Source organism: Bos indicus, chromosome 29 (genome assembly GCF_029378745.1).
Source record: "Bos indicus isolate NIAB-ARS_2022 breed Sahiwal x Tharparkar chromosome 29, NIAB-ARS_B.indTharparkar_mat_pri_1.0, whole genome shotgun sequence".
Taxonomy (NCBI): domain Eukaryota; kingdom Metazoa; phylum Chordata; class Mammalia; order Artiodactyla; family Bovidae; genus Bos; species Bos indicus.
The window spans coordinates 9,867,948-9,889,391 of record NC_091788.1 but is presented as its reverse complement, the minus strand read 5'-3'; the positions used below and the strand labels follow the sequence as shown (position 1 = coordinate 9,889,391).

Sequence of the window (21,444 nt, the reverse complement as noted above, 5' to 3'; positions counted from 1 at the left end):
CAGCAAGTAATGGTTTATTGTAATGTTATGAAAACTATATTTCATAGCATTTAGAAATGACCACATAAAAATGGAAGGAAACTGCAGAAGCTAAAATGTAACACTTCATATATAACAGGAAAAATAGGATAAGAGTTCATGCATAAATTCAGAGTAGACCAAATGCAAAAACCAAAGATATACAAACGTTTCTGGGAGAAAATACACTGCACGGTCACACAAACCCTGCAGAACACACTTGCCCGTAGTACTTTAACTCAACCAGTCATTTTCTGCAGGGGTAATTTTTCCTCTGAACAATGTTTCTACTATAGTAGTAACCTGAAAATGCTTCTAAGCTTGAGCCCCAACAATTCAGGAAGGAAAATGTTTTCCACACCTCTAATCAACCAAAAGCCAATTGTTTCAAACAAATATCAAGCATATCATGGAAACCTTGATAGCTACTGCTTTTCTCATTCTCAATTCAGATTTCATTTCTTAAAAAGCACAAACTTGAAAGTAAACTTCCTTTACCATCAAAAGGCTTCCAAAGTAGAAACTCATATTTTCATTTAGCTGTTTACCTTGAGAATATAAAAAATGTAAAACCTTCTTTAATATTACATCAGTAACAAATCCTAAACTCCACACTCAAAAAAAAAAAAAAAAAAAAACTATATGGCATATTGGTTCTCTACTTTAAGTATAGGTGAGAATTCATGAGGATTTCTAGTATTTAAGAGCAGAGGAAAACAGGCCTACTATGGAAATGAAGAGCATTTTTCCACACAGAGACAGCAGAAGGAACCAATCTAAACCTTTAAAACAAAATGCTCTATTTTATTATTTAATATGCCTCTCCAACAAACAAGGTCTGGGGTAGATAAAATAAATGTTTACTGCATTAACACAGGTAACGTACTGACCCATAGGTAAGGTCACAGGAGCTCACTACTAAATACCAGACTTAGTAACAGAATTACATTTTTTGTAAAACATAAGGATGCTTGGAAACATATACAAAGCAAATACCCAACTAGCCAATTTAATGCAGGTTCTAAATTTCTAGCTAATTTAAAAATAATAAGAAAAGCAGTGAAATGCAAATATATATTTTTGTATTCACCAGGACATGTTCAGTAAAGTACAAAAATTAAGAAATAGCCAGTTACCAGATAGCCACAGATCAGTATTGACTTGTCGAAGGGTAGATTTCCACAAGTCAGGCAACCCAGTCAGTGACATGCACCATTAGCAGAATGTAAAAGCCTCAAGTTCTCATCTAAACAGGCACTCACTAGGCTATATCAAAACTACACTGATACCCAAAGTAGATTTTCTAATAAAAGAGCTTGCCTAAAGCTAGTCTTTTTAAAAAAGCACAATGCATCACAATCATTTAGCCACATATTACTGTCTCTTTCAAAGGGGTCATTTCGAAAGACACTCCTTTTGCAACTGCCTTCAGAAATTATTTTAGTAGCATAAGATTGATCTCTTCAATCATCTAGAAAACTGGAGACACACTCAATTTGGAAGGCAAATTAAGTGGTTCATCATATGTTGCTTCGCTGATCAGATCTTCGAAACTTTTCCTGGGTAGGAGTACAAACAAATATTCACCAAGAAACAGCAATGAGAGGATAAAGAAAAGCTTCTGAACTTTTGCTATAAAGTATCAGCACAGTTTTTTTCACTTAGGAAAAGTCTGAAAGTATTTAGAAAACATGCAAGTTGAAATCAGACCTCAGCCAAAAGATGTCTGGGAAACAGAATGATGAACCATCTTACATCATTCAATTTTTTGTGTAAACGGTCACAAAATATGGTCCAAATTAAGATGTAGCTATTTTCTTTAAAGTTTCTGGGATCCTCTGTGAGAAATGTGTTAGACTTTCACATTAATTCAAAAATACAACCTTTACAGACTGATTTATACCTTAAGAAATCTAACCAACATTTTAACTGGATTTAAAATTAAAACTAGGGAAAGACTCACATAATATAGAATACTCAGTACAAATAATAAGGATTGAGTTAACTCGAAAGAGGAGAGAAAGACGCATTCAAAGCACTAAAAAGAAATGACAATGATATCCCAAAAGTTTTGATAAGGGTACTATGAAGCTAAGGTGCCTAAGTCACAATGTGAGTGGACACGTTCAATAATGGAGGAATACTAGCTCATTAAATGACAGCAGTCTGGTAGTGAAATACTATGAGGCCAACAAATACACAGAAAAGAAAAAAAGCTGAGTGGGGAAAACGCTCACAGTATATTATACCAAAACCATGTTAAAGAATAATGCAGAGTAACATTAAGATGTCAGATATACTCTATTTTCTGATGTATAGCATATTTGCCCAAATATGGGGTGATGCCAAAAGAACTGAACACTTTCAAAATCACTCAGCAACTAAGTTACATGTATAACGGCTAGTTAAAACCAGTATGTAAAGGAACTATATCACTATTATTTCCATATTTTCACAAATTTCAGTAAGGACCTCTCACATCACACAGCAAACATGTACTGTAACTAATTCCAGACCCTTTAGAGCATATCATGATCACTGGCAGAAAAGACAGCATTGATTTCTTCCTTTATTTCCTCAAGGATGAGGAAGAGGTGGTATAAGCACAAGAGCTGCAAGTATAACAGCTGGAAATCTGGTAGCCCCTGTTGCAGAGGTAGACCAGTACTCTGAATACAAGTTCAGTCTCACACCAATGTAGGTGAGTCTTGAGGAAACTCCAGAACCAACAAAGAAAGTAAGGCAAACTCCCATCTTACTGAAAAAAACAAACAAAAAAAAAAACAAGTTGCAGCTGCAGGGAGAAATCAGCCTGTTGGCACAACTAGGTGTGCTATTTCTGCCAGTGTGTTTTCTGCAAAAATAAATGGACTAAGGACTCACACTGGTGAAAATTAAGATTCATACTGGCGAAAACTAAAATGTAAAGATGACTTGATAGTTTGATAATTATATATCAGTACATCACCAACTCAGTGGACATGGGTTTGCGTAACCTCCGGGAGTTGGTGATGGACAGGGAGGCCTGGAGTGCTGTGGTTCATGGGACTGCAAAGAGTCGGACACGACTGAGCGACTGAACAGAACTGACAGCTATATTAAGAGCATGATAGTATAGTTATATTTAATCTGGTTATTGAGTAGTAAGTTTTTCTTTCAACTGTTTTTTTTAAAATCATATAAGAGGTTTTGCCCCCCTTAAAAACTATTCAACAGAAAAGCTGCTATAAATCCTCACAAATTCTCGCATCATCTAGCTCTCAATTTTAAACAAAATTTTTGAAGAAGATATATTAACCTGAAAACACCTTCATGAGTGCAATTTCAGGTGCTTATGAAGACCACCAAAAGAAATCAACTTTTTTAGAAAGAGGAATAAAAAATGTAACAAGATTCAAGAAGTGTTGAGTATCTTTCAGTTCATTTCAGACACTAACTCAGTCGTGTCTGACTCTTTGCGACCCCATGAATCGCAGCACACCAGGCCTCCCTGTCCATCACCAACTCCTGGAGTTCACTCAAACTCACATCCATTGAGTCGGTGATGCCATCCAGCCATCTCATCCTCTGTTTTCCCCTTCTCCTCCTGCTCCCAATCCCTCCCAGCATCAGGGTCTTTTCCAATGAGTCAACTCTTCGCATGAGGTGGCCAAAGTACTGGAGTTTCAGCTTCAGCATCATTCCTTCCAAAGAACACCCAGGACTGATCTCCTTTAGAATGGACTGGTTGGACCTCCTTGCAGTCCAAGGGACTCTCCAAGAGTCTTCTCCAACACCAGAGTTTAAAAGCACCAATTCTTTGGCACTCAGCTTTCTTCACAGTCCAACCCTCACATCCATACATGACCACTGGAAAAACCATAGCCTTGACTAGATGGACCTTTGTTGGCAAAGTAATGTCTCTGCTTTTGAATATGCTATCTAGTTTGGTTATAACTTTCCTTCCAAGAAGTAAGCCTCTTTTAATTTCATGGTTGCAGTCACCATCTGCAGTGATTTTGGAGCCCAAAAAAATAAAGTCTGACACTGTTTCCCCATCTATTTCCCATGAAGTGATGGGACCAGATGCCATGATCTTCGTTTTCTGAATGTTGAGCTTTAAGGCATCTTTTTCACTCTCCTCTTTCACTTTCATCAAGAGGCTTTTGAGTTCCTCTTCACTTTCTGCCATAAGGGTGGTATCATATGCATATCTGAGGTGATTGATATTTCTCCTGGCAATCTTGATTCCAGCTTGTGTTTCTTCCAGTCCAGCATTTCTCATGATGTACTCTGCATATAAGCTAAATAAGCAGAGTGACAATATACAGCCTTGACGGACTCCTTTTCCTATTTGGAACCAGTGTGTTGTTCCATGTCCAGTTCTAACTGTTGCTTCCTGACCTGCATACAGGTTTCTCAAGAGGCAGGTCAGGTGGTCTGGTTTCCCATCTCTTTCAGAATTTTCCACAGTTGATTGTGATCCACACAGTCAAAGGCTTTGGCATAGTCAATAAAGCAGAAATAGATGTTTTTCTGGAATTCTCTTGCTTTTTCCATGATCCAGCAGATGTTGGCAATTTGATCTCTGGTTCCTCTGCCTTTTCGAAAACCAGCTTGAACATCAGGAAGTTCACGGTTCACGTATTGCTGAAGCCTGGCTTGGAGAATTTTGAGCATTACTTTACTAGCATCTTTAGAACACTTTAAAAAATAGAAAGGACTGGTCTCCTGTACATCTGTAGCAAAGGAAAGAAGTAGAACTAACAAAGGTATATCTAAGAGAAGAAAGAATTCAGATGGAGCTAGGTAAACAAAGCCAACCCTAAGGTACTCTACATTAATACTTTGCTGAAATTTACCTCTTGTATCACCGATTATACAAGCCAAGTTTGCTAAACTGTCCATAAAGTTTAAAATAAATTGTTTTTGTTAATGCCATCATCAAACAGTTGCCTTAAAATTTTAATCACACACAAAGCATATTTTTCAAATCAGCTCAAACTACTGTCTCTTAAAATTATCTATTATTATTTAGGCATTTGTCTCTTTATGACATCAACTTGTTATGAATACATAAAAATCTCACAACAAGAACAGAAGAAAGTTCAAGTCATGAAAGCATTATATAGAAAAACATGGTCTTGGAACACTCTCAGAATTCAAAGCCACTACCTTCTTTTTCAACTGAAATAGTCGTTTCACCCCTATGAAAATGCTTCAGCCTCCTATGTAAAGCATTTGTAACAGGAAAAGTCTGAAAACCATGTTGTTGTGGTGTACTCTGCATTCCTACCACTAGATGGCAGACTGTACAGAGAAACAATAGGCCTCTGTTAAGAACAGACATGGGGCTTTCCAGGTGGCACGAGGGTCAATAATCCACCTGCCAATGCAGGAGATGCAAGAGGTACGGGTTTGATCCCTGGGTCAGGAAGATCCCCTGAAGGAGGAAATGGCAACCCACTCCAGTATCCCTGTCTGGAAAATTCCATGGACAAAGGAGCCTGGTGGGCTACAGTCTACGGACCGGGTCACAAAGAACTGAACACAAGTGGGCGAGTGAGCACACACACACACAAGAACAGTCATGGCTCCAAGTTTAGCTATAAACAAACACCTTAATTTTTAGACTGTTTAGGATTTCAGGCAGTTTCCAAACCTAGATAACTTTAGTCCCAACCCAGATTTCAAATAAGATTTCATAGGTGAGGAGAATCGCATTTTGGTAAGCACTATCTCAGAGGTACTATTACAATGTCTAATTTTCCACACAATGTAAGATAACAATAAGAAGTTACTTAATAGAATAAAAACACATCACTTAATATAAGAATAAAAATTTTTATTTAAGTTGAATAGGAAAACAAAAGCATTACAGTGTTCCAACATAAAAAAAAATTACATGTCCGTGGTATAAGCACAAGGTGTTCTCCTTCCCTTCTCTGAAGATCTGAAATTTCAGAATTACAATCCCACCTATAGAAAAGAAAACAATATGTTATTAAATATGTACCAAGCAATTTAAGAGTAAATGCCAAAATTACAAACTCTTTTTTTCACTACATTCTAACAACTTGATAACAGTTCATCAATCCAGTTAAGGAGACATACCACAGCTCTCAAAACACTCAAACACTGGATCAGAAACACACAAAAGCTGATTTCCTAAGCAGAATAAAAGGTTAGCTAACAACACAGAACAAGCTCTGTACTTACCTCTACCAATGCTGTAAGTCAGAACAGTCCAGGACTGCAGAAAATATGCAAAGAATTCTTTCATTCCACCGAGACCAGGTAAAAGGAACCAAAGCGTAAGAGACTCTGTGAATGCACGTTAGAGTTCACTAAAGGAGAAAACAAATTACATGGAGAAGTTCAAATAACTGGGACTAAGTCTGGAGAAAAGTATGTTATTACCAGCGGGTGAGCAAATGTCCTCGTTTTCCTGAAACAGTCTTGGTTTACACCCGTTGTCCCAGTGTTCCATTCAGACAGCATATACTTTCACTCTCAACAGTGCCCCAGTTTGGAATATAAATTATATGTCACCCTGGTTATAAGTGACCTAATAAGTCTACATGCAGCTAAGGAATTAACACACTATCATCATCTACCCCCAATGTATTTGCATTTTTCTTTCTTTGAGGGCTAAATTCTGGTCCTAGCCTTCCTACACAAACATGCTTCCAGTCTATTTTGTCCTCTCATCCCCAACAAAAACCTCTATGTAAATGATTCTCAGATTTCTTCTCTGGGAAACTGTAAATACTAGAAATTTTCACCTCTATGTCCAAAAATATCTTATGTTTAAAAAACAGAAATATAATCTCAACTGTTACAAGACTGTCCCACCATTTTTAAGTGATCAAGATTCATTCTTCGATTTGTTAAAATAAATTCAGTAATCTTTTTTTGCTTTTATTGTTCACATGTGTGGCATGCTATTTTGTACATGCATTGATATGATGGGATAAATACTTGTAGATTTACAGGTGAAACAAAAGTCCGTTTCCCCACTCTAAGATCCAGAGAGGAGAGACGAGGAGGCAAAAAGTCCTCCCCACAGCTAGATTAATGTTACTCAGTAACAGCCAAGCCCACTTCTAGAAAGTAGGAATCCAAAAGAATTTTAATGGCTTCTCTTAAGAATTTAAATCTGTCTAGACAGAGAGAATAATAAATTGTAGTTAGCCTCTGTGCCAGAATCTACCTCATCCAGAAAACACAAGTTTCATGTCTCCAATGCAATTAGAACAATAGAATCTTTATATTCCATCTTCCCACAACTTTGCAAACCTCAGTATGAACAGAAATCTCATTTCTTCTATAATACTCATTGCATGGGGTCGCAAAGAGTTGGACATGGCTGGGCAACTGAACAGCAACAACCCTCATTGCATAATATGCCAAATATTTAAGAAATACACAATAGTGGACAAAGTTTCTGCCACTATATACTAGTGAGAGAAACAATCAATAAACGAACAAAAGCATGTCAAATGGTGAGTGCAAAGGATTTCTTAGCCCTTAAAAAGAATGGGCCAAGTATTAGGCGGAGGCTGTTATTTATACGATAATCAGGAGCCTTGGATAAAGACTACTGAAAATTACAGTAACAATGACAGTGTTACTCCAGTGGCTTGGAGGCCTATGGAACTGACTGCCATGATCATTTACCATCATCCACGTAACACATAAGTACGGAGGCATTCATTCCATCACCTGTCTGCTTCACCCTTGCCAAACCTAAGTCTTGATGAACAGCAACCTTGTTGATCCTGCAAAAGCCTCTAGCATTACCCAGATAGTTCAGTAAGAGACGGTGGGAATCTCATTTATTCACACACTTCAAAATTAAAGCAGAGCAGTATGTTCCCCTTCAGTGAGTCAAAGCAGCACCAGTCATCTACTACAGTTCATGAAGCAGGCACCCTTCTTAGAGTAAAAGCCATTTCTGAAAAATCTTTTTTCTAACTGATATAAACAGTAATGACAGATACAACCCAAAATAGTAACCACCAAATAACAGCCCATCTACATGCCTTTAAGTTTTGAAATAATGCTCTGTAAGTGAAAAATGTGAGGAAATAATACATTATTAATAAATCACTCTAAACTAAGGACAAAGTATTTTTCCTAGTGATTACTAGGAACATTTCAGCCAAAAGATCTCCATTTTCATACATTTCATAACCATACAGCTGTTTTTATAAAATTCACTATAAACCCATGTTTGCCCATTTCTCATATTAAAAAAAAGAATCTGAAAAGTTCATGACAAATGAATTTCATACAAAGCATAATATATTCTGAGATTCAAATCTACTTTATAAAACTGCTAAAATTGAAGATATTATTTTTTCAACTTAAAAATCCCATGTAAACTATGCTTCAGTAATATTAAAGAATTAAAAAACCCCACCAGTTTAAATGTTTGTTGATCTGAAAACATTTTTCTCAGAACTATGCAAGAGAATAGGGAAGTTAATCCAAAATAAAGGTATCTGAATCACTCTATGTTTAAAAGTCATTAACCTAAGTATTTTAAAGCAAAAATCAGTGTTTTGAAGATAGTTCTATTAAAATTTGACATAATCATAACTTATTCTGCACATTGAACAGTTAATCATGGATTTATTTCCCCTAAATATAGACTTTAAGTATTTCTCAATATAAGACACTTTGATAAACTGACCTCTACTACTACAGTATTTGGAAACAATGGATTTAACACAACATATATTGTACATAGTAATTACAGTACGTTTTTATTTAGTTCTGCTTTTATGTACCAACTTCAAAAACACTAATAATAAAAGAGTAAGAATAAAAAGTTTGTTCTTTCATGCAAGTATCTGTATTTAGGTACAGATAATATCACAAATATTGAAGAAGGAAATGGCAACCCACTCCAGTGTTCTTGCCTGGAGAATCCCAGGGACGGGGGAGGCTGGTGGGCTGCCATTTATGGGGTCACACAGAGTCGACTGAAGTAACTTAGCAGCAATATCACAAATAGTTTTCAATACTCACATTCTGTTTCTGAATGGGTATCTGAGGAACTCCTCAAATTTGAAAGAATGTATCTTTCACTTGATTGTTAAGATGATATAAACCTTAAAATGGTCCAGACAAGCAGCAGGAAAATTTAATCCCCTTTCTCCCTTCATTTCACAATACCAACCCTGCACCAATTTCTCTTTTGCTATAGTGACAGATAAGATCAGATCAGATCAGTCGCTCAGTCATGTCCGACTCTTTGCAATCCCATGAATCGCAGCACGCCAGGCCTCCCTGTCCATCACCAACTCCTGGAGTTGATCAGACTCACGTCCATCGAGTCAGTGATGCCATCCAGCCATCTCATCCTCTGTCGTCCCCTTTTCCTCTTGCCCCCAATCCGTCGCAGCATCAGAGTCTTTTCCAATGAGTCAACTCTTCGCATGAGGTAGCCAAAGTACTGGAGTTTCAGCTTTAGCATCATTCCCTCCAAAGAAATCCCAGGGCTGACCTCCTTCTGAATGGACTGGTTGGATCTCCTTGCAGTCCAAGGGATGCTCAAGAGTCTTCTCCAACACCACAGTTCAAAAGCATCCATTCTTTTGCACTCAGCCTTCTTCACAGTCCAACTCTCACATCCATACATGACCACAGGAAAAACCATAGCCTTGACTAGATGAACCTTTGTTGGCAAAGTAATGTCTCTGCTTTTGAATATGCTATCTAGGTTGGTCATAACTTTTCTTCCAAGGAGTAAGCGCCTTTTAATTTCGTGGCTGCAGTCACCAACTGCAGTGATTTTGGAGCCCAGAAAAATAAAGTCTGACACTGTTTCCCCATCTATTTCCCATGAAGTGATGGGACCAGATGCCATGATCTTCGTTTTCTGAATGTTGAGCTTTAAGGCAACTTTTTCACTCTCCACTTTCACTTTCATCAAGAGGCTTTTGAGTTCCTCTTCACTTTCTGCCATAAGGGTGGTATCATATGCATATCTGAGGTGATTGATATTTCTCCCAGCAATCTTGATTCCAGCTTGTGTTTCTTCCAGCCCAGCGTTTCTCATGATGTACTCTGCATATAAGCTAAATAAGCAGGGTGACAATATACAGCCTTGACGAACTCCTTTTCCTATTTGAAACCAGTGTGTTGTTCCATGTCCAGTTCTAACTGTTGCTTCCTGACCTGCATACAAATTTCTCAAGAGGCAGATCAGGTGGTCTGGTATTCCCATCTCTTTCAGAATTTTCCACAGTTGATTGTGATCCACACAGTCAAAGGCTTTGGCATAGTCAATAAAGCAGAAATAGATGTTTTTCTGGAACTCTCTTGCTTTTTCCATGATCCAGTGGATATTGGCAATTTGATCTCTGGTTCCTCTGCCTTTTCTAAAACCAGCTTGAACATCTGGAAGTTCACAGTTCATGTATTGCTGAAGCCTGGCTTGGAGAATTTTGAGCATTACTTTACTAGCGTGTGAGATGAGTGCAATTGTGCGGTAGTTTGAGCATTCTTTGGCATTGCCTTTCTTTGGGATTGGAATGAAAACTGACCTTTTCCAGTCCTGTGGCCACTGCTGAGTTTTCCAAATTTGCTGGCATATTGAGTGCAGCACTTTCACAGCATCATCTTTCAGGATTTGGAATAGCTCAACTGGAATTCCATCACCTCCACTAGCTTTGTTCGTAGTGATGCTTTCTAAGGCCCACTTGACTTCACATTCCAGGATGTCTGGCTCTAGGTCAGTGATCACACCATCGTGATTATCTGGGTTGTGAAGATCTTTTTTGTACAGTCCTTCTGTGTATTCTTGCCACCTCTTCTTAGTATCTTCTGCTTCTGTTAGATCCATACCATTTCTGTCCTTTATAGAGCCCATCTTTGCACGAAATGTTCCTTTGGTATCTCTGATTTTCTTGAAGAGATCCCTAGTCTTTCCCATTCTGTTGTTTTCCTCTATTTCTTTGCATTGATCGCTGAAGAAGGCTTTCTTATCTCTTCTTGCTATTCTTTGGAACTCTGCATTCAGATGCTTATATCTTTCCTTTTCTCCTTTGCTTTTCGCTTCTCTTCCTTTCACAGCTATTTGTAAGGCCTCCCCAGACAGCCATTTTGCTTTTTTGCATTTCTTTTCCATGGGGATGGTCTTGATCCCTGTCTCCCCTACAATGTCACGAACCTCATTACATAGTTCATCAAGCACTCTATCTATCATATCTAGGCCCTTAAATCTATTTCTCACTTCCACTGTATAATCATAAGGGATTTGATTTAGGTCATACCTGAATGGTCTAGTGGTTTTCCCTACTTTCTTCAATTTAAGTCTGAATTTGGCAATAAAGAGTTCATGGTCTGAGCCACAGTCAGCTCCTGGTCTTGTTTTTGTTCACTGTATAGAGCTTCTCCATCTTTGGCTGCAAAGAATATAATCAATCTGATTTCGGTATTGACCATCTGGTGATGTCCATGTATAGAGTCTTCTCTTGTGTTATTGGAAGAGGGTGTTTGTTATGACCAGTGCATTTTCTTGGCAAAACTCTTAGTCTTTGCCCTGCTTCATTCCGCTATAGTGACAAGGACTCCCCAAATAGCCTTCTACCCAACTAAAACACTACTACTGTGAAGACTGCTACTTTTAGAGCATAATCCTTGCCTAAATTTGACAAATACTGGAGAACATTAGCTTTCCCTTTCACTGCTATACTGGCTACCTTCCAGAAGGGTTGATTGGCAGGTGGGGAGAAGGGGGTGTGGGGTTTTTAGTTCTTTTTATTTCTTTGAAGTTCATTTTTCCCTATTAAGAATCCTTCTCTGACGCACACTTATTTGACAGTCTGTCCTAAGATATCCAATTTGTTTCCAATCTGCTTTGAACAGTAATCATGAGGATGCTAATTCCCCCATCACTAAAATTCTGCTCTAGACTGTCTCTCCAACACTTCCGTGCTTGGTCAAATCCATTTCCATGTGCTAGGATTATACTATTACAGGATGAAGTGACTCAGAATAACTAGCGGCTCTAGAACCAAATTCTAGAGTCACTATTCTACACCTTTATAACTTCAAGGCATGTTAATTACTCACCCAGTTTCAAGTTCTCTGTTTTAAAAACAGGGATAGCAGTCATTAATTTTCACAAGAATATATTGTAAGACAACATATTCAGAATACTTTACAACTTTAAAGCACCATGAAATATTAGATATCACTTATTTTATTTAGTATCATATTTTATTAGTCAACTTTAGTAGACTATTCCTCCATCACTTTTCCAATATAGTACTATGCTGCTGCTGCTGCTGCTGCTGCTAAGTCGCTTCAGTCATGTCCGACTGTGTGCGACCCCATAGACAGCAGCCCACCAAGGCTCCCCCGTCCCTGGGATTCTCCAGGTAAGAACACTGGAGTGGGTTGCCATTTCCTTCTCCAATAGTACTATGAAACCACCTCCAAAAGGTGTCTTACAAAACCTTCAAAAAATTTATAAAGCCCAACCTCTTCCCACTGAGAAATGTTAACCAGATACTTGCACTCAATCTTAAGAGTGGCAAAATCTTTATATGTGGGGATTTCTTCATATTGGGTTTGCCAAAAAGTTCTTTCAATTCTCAGTCCTTTAATTCTGTATTACTGGTGCCTTTGACAAGGCAAAGAGCTTCCCCTGGTAGCTCAGACAGTAAAGAATCTGCCTGCAATGCAAGAGACCTAGGTTCAACCCTTGGGTCTGGAATATCCCCAGGAGAAAGGAATGGCTACCCACTCCAGTATTCTTGCCTGGAGAATTCCATGGACAGAGGAGCCTGGTGGGCTACAGTCCACAGAGTGGCAAAGAGTCCAACACGACAGAACAACTAACACTTTGACAAGACAAGGGATGCTGTTATCTCCACTGAAAAACTTTAAATACCTGCCTACCTTAAGTTAACACAAACCAATAGCTGATTATTTAAAACAGTAATCTTTCCACTAGAGGATAGATGAAGACATATACATATTTTCTCTGAATTCTCTTTCTGTTCATTCTACATGGTTCAAGTCTTGTCATCACCTACTCCAATTATTCTAAAATTCACACATTTCTCTTTAGCCCTCACAAACCTAATTTCTAGTACAGACAGTAACCACTTCTTATCTGGTATGTATATTCTGTGCATTGGCATCCTCATTTTCATTCTGACTGCAATAAACTGAAGTTGACAGGGTATACCGAAGGAATCATAATATTCAACCCAAGTTCACAAGAAACAGGTTTCAAGATTTTTGGTATTCCCATCTCAAAATGCCTTAACTACTACAAGCCTTCATTTATATGCAAGGTTAAAAAGCCAAGGTTTCGGCCCCAGAGATGTAATCATTACTAATTCTAAATAATAGGAGAGCAAGTAAACTATGTTTATAAAGGGCCTCAAAAGCTACAACACCTTCTTGGTTGGTCACTGGCTAAGTTAGGAAAACCTAACTGATGAGGAAAATAAAAGAAAAAGCATTTTTAGGTTAAGTCTACAAGCATAAAGATAAGAAGCAGCTTAAGCTACTCTTAAAATCGTTTCCACCTCCTGATAGGAAGAAGCGGTTTTCTTTCTGCAATCAGTCAAGGAGTGTCTCAGGCGCCTGAGCTGCTTTATAAATACCTTTCTAACTTAGCTGCCAGTTGCAACTCTATAATTCATTTCTTTTTCTATAACTAACTTTTACGTCAGTACTTATCCTTCTTGTTTCTGCCACTCAGCTATGTTCATGCAGTGTCTCTGGGATGTGCTACCCAAGTCACCTGAAAACAATGCCTTTGTCCACTCCAGGTCACCAATTCGAAACAACCTTTTGCAAGAATATGCAAAACAAAAATAAAGGAGGGTTTATCCTATACCAAATCTAAAACCTCATACTAAACTAACACCTAACACTAATTCCAAACCTGCTAACTAATATACAACTATACAGTTCTGTGAAGAAAAGTTATAAAAGCTAATGTTGAGAAAAGAAAAATAAAAAAGGAAATACTGCCTGTTAAACCTTAACTTCTCAGTGATTATTAAAGAGTGGTTTTACTTCTAAAAACAAATGTACAAATGGGAATAAGGATAATGTAATTGTATCTCCCAGATTTGAAAACAGAAGATAATGTCTTTCATGTAAAGAACAAGCCAGATCTTCAAAAGATCAAATGCAGCTATCCTGTAACCCTCTTGGATATTCAGTTCTTAAAAACAAATTCATGTAGAGCAATCCATTCAATTTTGTATTTATCTTCACAGTGGCCTTATAAATCAAAACTAGACCAACTTCTCAGTATCTCACCTGAAACAAAGCTAGGAACTACAATTAGTGAGATGTTTTGTTTTCTACTCTCCTGATAAAAATGGTACACACTTCCAAAATCTTGCCCCTCCCTTTTCAAAACTGCTATGTGAAGATAGGCAAACTGCACTTAAAAAGGTACAATAAATACTGTTGTTGTTGTTCAGTCACCCAGTCATATCCAACTCTTTGTGTCCCCATGGATGGCAGCACAATAAATATTACAAGTTTCCTAATGTAATTTAGATTGTATACAACTAAGGATTATTCTAAATGATACCAATAAGTTGCTTAAAGTCACAAAAGGTGAAAATATTGCCAAAAATAAAGATAGCTCATGCTGTATTTGAAAAGTTAGCTCAAGAGCAACTATACATACATGTACCTGCAAATAAAAGCAAACTTTGTGGTTTTTTTTGACTGATCCCTGACCAGGGATTGAACCTGGGTCCTCAGCAATTAGTGTGCAGAGTCCTAACCTCACAGCCAGGAAACTCCCTGATCTTCTCTTAGTGGTGGTCCCAAGTACACAGATGGTTGCCGAACAAAAAAGAGTAAGCAGCTACAATCACAAAAATGGATGCAGTGTTGGCCTAATATAAGTTCCAGGATGCAACCTCCATCCACAATATATATTCACAGTATACATATACTTCAAGAAATAGTCTCTCCATCAAACAAAGAATCTTTGAAACAAAAATAATGCTTAGATTTCTATAGTTCTATGAAATAAAAATAAGGGATAAAAATAAGGTTTAAGGCATTAATTCACAAATTCATCACTTTACCTACAGTAGCCCAAAGTGAAAGAAAGAAAGTGAAGTCACTCAGTCATGTCTGACTCTTTGCGACCCCGTGGACTGCAGCCTGTCAGGCTCCTCTGTCCATGGGATTCTCCAGGCAAGAATACTGGAGTGGGTTGCCATGCCCTCCTCCAGGGGATCTTCCCCACCCAGGGATCAAACCTGGGTCTTCTGCATTGCAGGCAGATGCTTTATCCTCTGAGCCACCAGGGAAGCCAGGAAATGAGAAATATCTAAAGGTCACAGGATTAAAATCCATATTCTCTCCACAATCTCATCCCAGACAGTTGTTCCAACTATACTTCCCCTCAAGCCTGACCTGTCCTTCCTCTGGCCTCAAAGCAGCCCATTTATCATCTACAAGGAAGGTAGATTCCTGTTTACCATCTAGATTCCTTTGTTTCCCAAACACAGTTCCAGGTTTGCTACCTACAAAGTTTGCTCATGCTCTTTCCTCCACCTGAAATGCCTACCCCTCCTAATTGCCATTTAAGGTCCATTTCTCCTCCTTTATCAAAAGCAATTATCTCTCTCCCCTCTAATTTTCAATGACATCTATTCTGAGCTTATCTTACACTGTTGCCCCATAATGTAACTATCTGTATATGTCGTCTTCCTTACTAGACCAAGGACATGATCAAACAAATAATTTCACTTTTAGATTTCTCAATAATCTCAACACAGTAGCTTGTTTATACTAGTAGACAACACGTAATTGCTAATGAGTATTAATTTCCATTAGACTAATAAAGTCTTGTTCGTGAGAAATTGACCTTTAAAAAGCTAAAGAAACTAATAATGTATCCTATGTAACAAATTGCTATCAATTGTTAAATCACATAAATCAAACATGCCCCCAAGAATCTTAGCAAACTTTTCCTATTCACACTGACTGTCATCAGATAATAAGATAGTTTGTGTTTAAGTTCATTCATAAAGTTGAAACAAAAAAACTTCTACCTGCAGACAAGCCCACAAAAGTCATTCAATCAGTGTACCTGGTTCTATTCATTCAGCGACCCAAACGACCACATATAACAACATTCAGTACTTCTGCAGTTCTCTGACACTGGCATGGAAAACTGTGAGAGCAGCTAACAGAAGGAAAGGGAGTCTAAAATGAAGATCTGGGCAGAAGAGACCAGTTTATCAAGGTAACTCCTGTCCGTTTCAAGACACTTAAGGGCTCTCTCTCCAACCTCATCACCCCCTATTCTCATTAACAGTTTACCTTCCACCATATGACACTCACTACTCACAGTTTTCACCAAACACACCAAAATGCTCTTTCTTGCCTTTGTGTCACTGCATGTGCTAATCTATTTAGAAGGAATTTCTCTGTCCGTCTGGCAAATCTCTGTTCATCCTTAAAATATCTGTTACCTCCTCTACGAAGCTGTCACTAACTCCTTCAAAATTAATTACTCCATCCCATATTCTCATACTTTATGTAAATAATATTACGCATTTATCTCAATGTATTAGTTATTTGTTTACACATTTTCACCATTAGCTCTCATGTTCCTTTTAGGGTAATGACCAAGTGTCATTCATTTTTCCAATATTTCCTAGACTTCAATCACTTTTCTTTACCACTCCACCCACTTAATGCTTCTTTCTAACCAGGGTTTTTGCTGGCACTGTGCAACTCAACACAACTCAATCTCTGAACCTTCACCCCATAGTCTTGCTCATAGAACAAGCAAAAGATCATAATATAGTTTACTAGATAATTTTACTAAAATATATGAAATTAAAAAAAAAAAATCTGCTCATATAATTCTTTTTCCATTCAAGGCCTTCTCCAAGAAACATAAAGTCAAACAAAATGCTCAGTTCTTGAGTCTGTGGGTACACAAATGAATTAAGATTTATCTTTCCAAAAAATTAATTTGGATTTCAACAAGTCAATCAAGGTCAACATCCAGTTCATTCATTATATAGCCTATTAAAGTTATATATTTCATTTCTAACTATCTTCCTTTGCACTTTACATGTTCTGCCAATGTCTTACAACAAGACACACAAGCAGGTAGCAAGGAAAGCATTTACAGCATTCTGCGGTCAAGTGAACTACTGCAGATAACACAGAGTCTAAAGTCAAAGGCTGCCAGGAATACACTCACAACAATCATACGTTAGCAAATAAAATTCATAATAGGGGGAAAAAAAAAGCATAAGAAACATTTGAAGTCAAATATATCAATATTAAATAGGTCCTGGAATAAATATTTTAAGTGTGTCAAACTACCCTAATTTTATATAATCTAACTCCGGAAGTCTACTTCTTAACATCCATAATTCCTCATGTTCTCAAACCATAAAGAATAAAAAGTAGCTTCATTATGAAAACAGAAAAAAGGTTAACCGAACAACTACTACTCATAGTGAAGACATTACCCCTACAACAATCTTTCTCTTCCTTCACAGAAAAAACCTAAAACATTGTTTGGTAACACATTAGCAATCCCCCAAGAAAATGATATCCCTCCTTCATTCTTTAAGCATCTTTTCATTACAAACTTGCTATATGCTCTATTTAGCACAGTAAAGAAGACATGCAATTATAAATTTATAATTATAGAAGCTATAGAGCGTTGCATCACATGAAAAGTGTCATTATGGGTAAGTGTAAGATATTATGGAATCATACACACCATTCTGTGTCAACAAAAGTAACTGCTTATTGATCCTCATCCAACTATGTGTTATCTCTTCACACATTTAAACTACCCTGAAAACGTTAAAAAAAAAAAAAAGTTTGTTGGATTAGATTAAGTGCTCTACCCAATTAAAAATGTTTGACATTAATTTTCCACAGTCAATGAATTATACCAGTACTGGAGAATGCATTAAGGAAAATTTTTTGTCCCTCATTAGTCTCTACTTCTATGTCACACAGAAGAAGCAGAGTTGTACCCCATGTCAACCTCAAAAGAAGGGGAAAAACTCAAATATCCTCCATTTTCCTTACTATCACCTTGCCGCCACACACCATATATAAAAATTAACTCAAAACTGATCAAACCTAAAAGAGCTAAAAAACATAAAACTCTCAGGAGTAGTTAGGGCCTTAATCTGCATAACCTTGGACTAGTCAACGGTTTCTTAAGATGAAATAGCAAAAGCACAAATAACAGAAAATACAAAAAACTGAACTTCAAAATTAAAAAGGTTTGCACATCATTTATAAAAATATTATGAATCACTATACTGCATACCTGAAACTAATAAAATATTGTAAATCAACTATACTTCAATTAATTTTTAAAAGGGCAGGGTGTAGAGGGATTACTATCAAAAAAGTAGAAAGGTAAAACGCAGGATGGGAAAAAACAGTCATAGAAGTCACATAAGGACCTACTCTCCAGAATACCAAACAACTCTTCTGGGCTTCCAAATAAATAAAGAGCCAAATTTCAAATGGGCAAAGGATCTGAATAGACATATTTTCAAAAATATACAAATGGACAGTAAGCTCAACATCATTAAAAAGATGTTTAACATCACTAGTCATTTGGAAAATGTTAAGCAAAATCATTACCAGCTTCCCTAATAGCTCAGTTGGTAAAGAATCCACCTTCCATGCAGGAGACCCAGGTTTGATTCCTGGGTCGGAAAGATCCACTGGAGAAGGGATAGGCTACCCACTCCAGTATTCTCGGGCTTCCCTTGTGGCTCAGCTGGTAAAGAATCTGCTGCCAATGCAGGAGACCTGGGTTCAATCCCTGGGTTGGGAAGATCCCCTGGAGAAGGGAAAGGCAACCCACTCCAGTATTCTGGCCTGGAGAATTCCAACGACTGTATAGTCCATGGGATCACAAAGAGTCGGACACGACTGAGCAACTTTCACTTCACTTCAAGCAAAATCATTATACACACATAAACACACGTATGTATGTATTTAACTAGGATGACTACAATGAAAAAAATTTAATTAAATTTTAAATACCCTGAAAATAATAAGTGTTAGAAAGTATACAGAGAAACTGAAACCTTTATACATTGCTCTTGGGAATATAAAATGGTACAGCTGCTGTGGAAAACAACCTGGTAAACCCTCAAAAAGTTAAACATTTAACTATCAGAAATTCTTCTCTTTGGTACATACCCAAGAGAACTGAAAACACGTGTTAACACAAACATTTTTATACAGATGTTCATAGCAATACTATCCTTGGTGGATTTAAAGGGGTAAACAGCCCAAATGTCCATCAATGGACGAAAGAACAAAATGTGGTCTATCCATAAAGGGAATATTATTAGGGGTTCTAGAAAAAATGAAGTATTGTTACATGCTACAACATCCACAAACCTGGTAAGTTTTATGCTAAGTGAAAGAAACCTGACATGAAAGGCCAAGAATTGTATGATTCTGTTTATATGAAATGTCCAGATAAGGAAAATCCATAGATAGAAAGCAGATTACTGGTTGCCAGTGAAAGAGGGTGGTGAGATTGGGGAGCTGACTGCGAACAGATAGCTATTTTCTTTTTGAGGTGGTAGAAAATATTCTGGAATTAGATAGTGGTAAAGGTTACACACAACATTGTGAATATCGGATGTTATGTGAACTACATCTCAATTTAAAACTTGCATACAAGAGACGTCCCTGGCAGTCTAGTGGTTAAGACTCCCAACTTCCACTGCACGGGGAGCAGGTTTGACCGCTGGTTGGAAAACTAAAATACCACATGCCATGAGGTGCAGCACTTCCCAAAAATTTTGCATAAAAGAATCCCTTTACCTCACAATCCCCCTTTTCACAATAGCTCTGTATGACTTAAATGACAAAATCTCAAATTGTTCAATACCGTGCATGAAATCAAATTTCTGTAAAGAATTGTTTCAAATACAACAAAAAGGTCTGCAAACCCTTTCCAGAGTGAATATCACTGTAATTACTTTTGATATATGCATGAACTAAAGTAATATTTCTGCACAGGAGATGTATTTAAAATGTTACTTCTGTATTTCTCAAGCTTTCACAAGATAACGAACTCTATTAAGTTCAGTTCAGTCACTCAGTTGTGTCCGACTCTTCGCGACCCCATGAATCGCAGCACGCCAGGCCTGTCCATCACCAACTCCCGGAGTTCACCCGAACTCATGTCCATCGAGTCAGCGATGTGCTATCCAGCCATCTCATTCTCTGTCGTCCCCTTCTTCTCCTGCCCCCAATCCCTCCCAGCATCAGTCTTTTCCAATGAGTCAACTCTTCGCATGAGATGGCCAAAGTATTGGAGTTTCAGCTTCAGCATCAGTCCTTCCAATGAACACCCAGGACTGATCTCCTTCAGAATGGACTGGTTGGCTCTCCTTGCAGTCCAAGGGACTCTCAAGAGTCTTCTCCAACACCACAGTTCAAAAGCATCAATTCTTCAGCGCTCAGCTTTCTTCACAGTCCAACTCTATTACCAGCACATAAAAATCTTAATACACACACACACATCATGACGCTTTTTCTTAGAGCTTATAAATCACATGAGGAGACCTATAAAGACCTATAATTAGCAGAAAAATGTATTGGGTAGGCTGAACTTGTTGGATGAACCAATACATTAAAATGGGGCTTCCCTGGTGGCTCAGTAGTAAAGAATCCTCCTACCAATGCAGGAGATTCAGGTTCAATCCCTGGGTTGGGAAGTTGCTATGGAGAAGGGAATGGCAGCCCACACTAATATTCTTGCCTGGAAAATCCCACGGACAGAGGAGCCTGGCGGGCTACAGTCCATGGGGTTACGAAAGAGTCGGATAGGACTGAGCAACTAAACCACCACCATACGTTAAAATACAGCAACTAAGTAGACCCTATGAAGTCACTTGTAAAGTACACCTGCTCTCTTTAAGTGAGGATAGAAGTTTGGAAAAGCACTTCAATCACTACCTGGAAAAAATTTCCCCTGAGTAAATCAGGGCCCCTAGCAAGCTTTCAAGTACCAAGTTTATGACTATAAATACCAGCACCATTTCAGAAATCACTCCTGGAATTCCAAGCATTCAGAGAAGACTTTCAGCAATTCGTACCAGCCCCTGGAATCAACTGATTGATGATCTAGATTTAGTGGTCTTACTATCACAGCCATCACTATTATCACTCCAACCTCCATTCTAAAACAGTCATCTCTTTTGCATTCTGACATTATCTACTTAACGTGTACTGCAACCTTTCCTATATCTAAAGTGAAGTTGCGATACAGTTATATACAGGAAGCAGCCTCCACATAGATTATAATGTGATCAGCACCTCCTGGAGCTGTACAAGGAAGCAACTCTGATACATATTTCAAATATAATTCTTAAAATTAATTTCTTCTTTTAAGACCACATCCTCAAAGTCATG

General features: G+C 37.8%; 1 protein-coding gene across 18 annotated transcripts in view; it reads right to left on the bottom strand.

The window, feature by feature from the left end:
* The window catches only part of PICALM (phosphatidylinositol binding clathrin assembly protein), a 103,472-nt gene that overhangs the window by 74,442 nt on the left and 7,586 nt on the right, over positions 1-21,444 (bottom strand). The gene's annotated exons all lie outside the window — the stretch shown is intronic.